This window comes from Channa argus, chromosome 18 (assembly GCF_033026475.1).
Source record: "Channa argus isolate prfri chromosome 18, Channa argus male v1.0, whole genome shotgun sequence".
NCBI lineage: Eukaryota > Metazoa > Chordata > Actinopteri > Anabantiformes > Channidae > Channa > Channa argus.
The window spans coordinates 2,223,485-2,226,540 of NC_090214.1; the positions used below are offsets into that span (position 1 = coordinate 2,223,485).

General features: G+C 44.2%; 1 pseudogene; it reads right to left on the bottom strand.

Moving 5' to 3' along the window:
* Window positions 1-456: 456 nt before the first annotated feature.
* On the bottom strand, window positions 457-3,056 carry LOC137103919 (E3 ubiquitin/ISG15 ligase TRIM25-like; annotated as a pseudogene).

Consider the following 3,056-nt stretch of genomic DNA (forward strand, 5'->3'; position numbering starts at 1 on the left):
GACAGGATGAGACTCAGGACGCCCTCTTCATCATCATGCATCAGGTTGCTGTAGCTGTTCTCCATTGGGGCAAACACAGTGTTTTTAATTCAATTTCAATTCAATTCAATTCAACTTTATTTATATAGCGCCAATTCACAACAAAGTCATCTCAGGGCACTTTACAGAATAAAGTCAAGATTATAAAGATGTATAAAGAGAACCCAACAATTCCCCAACATGCATCAGGTTGCTGTAGCTGTTCTCTCTGTAGCTGTTTAAAATCCTCTTAGAGAAAAGTGAGGAACCTCTGGATGCACAATAAATATTTCTACTAATGATCATCTGAACTTTTAAAACTCGAGTGTCAAAAACTTCATTAGCTGCTGTTTCTCAGATGAGAATCTTTTTACTTTGTTACTTCCCACCACTGGTAGTTACCATGTTTGTGTCCTTGTCCTGCAGATCATCCCAGAGACGTTCTCACAGTTCTTCAGCATCACACTGGACACTGGAGTCCTGAGGGAAGGCTTCAGGAACATCACAGATACTGTCAGGAGCTAATTTACTTAGATAAAACACAGGGAGCTTGTGCAGGGATAAGGAACATAGAGAGCACAGCTGTAGGGATTAGAGAGGAGGAACGTCGGCCAACGCTGAGGAAGATCACGTTTACAGCAGCTGGAAGTCGGCAAAGCAGCAGTAAGTGACGTCTTCTGGGACTTAGGACAATGCTTGTGTGTAAAAATGAGAAAAACAACACTTTCTTCAAGCCATAATGATAATTCTCTGAACATCCTTAAAGTTAAAGTCAGTGTATTTTTACCTGCTGGGATCCTGTTCATACAGGCTACAAACACGTCACCAAATGATGCAGGTACTGAAAGAGCTGAAGACGTGTTAACAAAAACAACTTGTTGACCATCTGCTGGTTTTTCTGTGACTCAGTTAAATGTAGACTAATCAAAGTGAAACTATCTCGGCCTTTTTCTTTTCTCCACCTACCTCACTGCTGTACAGTGGCCATAATGAATAAAACACCTCCTCTGTTTCTCTGGTAAAGTCAGTGCAGAGGGAAAGAAACAACACATGAAAATGACACCAACACAAATATTCAGAGTTTTTATTTTCATCTCGACAATTGTCAGTTCCGGGAAACAGAACTAATCCTGAGCAGTGATGTTCATGTGTGAACACACACAGGAAATACCCACCTACAGAAAGTGCAACACTAACAGGAAATGAGAAGATGAACCACCTGAGTACTATCAATAAAGTTTGACTGAACGTGGATCAGAAACATGTGAAGAAACAACAACAATGAGCTCTCAGGAAAAATGATGGAGACAAATTCAAATACACATTTTGATCCACTGCACCTTAAATTACTTGTTTCTATTTGAGTTTACACAACTCAGCAGTGTCTCCAGGACGCCAATAAAGTCCAAGTCCAGCATGTAGAGGCTGAGTGAATGTGGTCTGGACTCTGTGGAGGAGAGTCATGGTTTCAGAGACGCTGTAGAAGGACAGAATACCTGCTCTGTGATCCAGGTACAGTCCAACTCTGGAGGACTGAGGACCTGAGACGAGAGTTTGGATGTTGTTGTGATAATAAACATATTTGTTTTGGAAACAATTTAATGCCCAAGATTTGTTATTGTTTCCAAATCCAATTTCCTTCCAGTTCCCTGCTCTGCTGATATTCTTATATGCAACTGCTACATCAACTCCTGTCCCTGTCCACTCCACCTCCCAGTAACAACGTCCAGTCAGACTCTCTCTGCTCAGGACCTGATTACATGTAGTGAATCTGTCTGGATGAGGAGAATAAGACTGTTCTTCACTCAACATTGTTACTTTTCTGTTTCCTTCAGACAATATCAGACGTGTGTTTGCTGTGTTTGGATCCAGTGAGATTTCACATGAATATTTTAAGAACTCAGCTCTGGTCTTGGGTTCTGCTGGTGGTAGTGAAACATCGACTTCAGTCAGTCTCAGTGAGACGTTTGTCCATGTGTCTTTCAGGACGTCCTGTAGCTGAGCTGAGCTCTGACACAGCTGCTGTCACATCCTCAAAGTATCTCAGAGGACGGATGTTGATGCTGGATGAGTCTGTAGGTTGACTGAGTGCTGACAGTGAGGGGTAGCTGTGGACAAACTGGATGTGATCCTCTGTGAGTGAGAGCTGCTCCAGTGAAGCGTCTTTCCTCTTCAGCTCAGTGATGTCCTGCTCCAGCTTCTCCTGAAGCTCTTTGACTCGACTCACTTCAGTTTCCTGCTGGGATCTGATCTCCTGCTTCACATCAGACCTTCTTTTGTCCATGAGACGGATCAGCTCAGTGAAGATCTTCTCACTGTCCTCCACTGCTTTATCAGCAGAGAGACTGATGGCCTCCACCTCCTGTTGAAGCAGCTTCACGTCTTTCTCTCTGTCCTGGATTCGCTGCTGGAGTTTTTGTCGACTCCCCTCGAGCTCTCTCTGCCTCTCAGTCCTCTCTGCTACAGCTGAGACTGTGTCGTGGTCTTTATGTTCATCCATTGTGCAGAGATAACAGATACACTGCTGATCAGTACGGCAGAAAATCTTCATCACCTCATCATGACGAGAGCAGATGTTCTCCTGCAGCTTCTTGCAGGGCTCCACCAGCTTGTGCTGTTGAAAAGCTGGAGATTCATAATGAGGCTGGAGGTGATTCTCACAGTAAGAAGCCAGACACACCAGACAGGACTTGAGAGCTTTCAGTTTTCTCCCAGTGCAGACATCACAGGACACATCTTCAGGTCCAGCATAGCGGTGATCAGCAGAAGCAGCTTGGAGTCCAGTCTTCTTCAGCTCCTCCACTAAAACTGCTAACATGGTGTTTTTCACCAGGACAGGTCTCGGTGTGAAGGTCTGTCTACACTGAGGGCAGCTGTGGAGTTTCTTATCATCCTCTTCATCCCAGAACCTTTTAATACACTTCATGCAGTAGCTGTGTCCACAGGGAATAGTCACCGGATCCTTCAGTAGATCCAGACAGATCGAACAAGAAATCGTGTCTTGGTGAACTCCTTTCTGAGCCATTTCACCTCTCAGC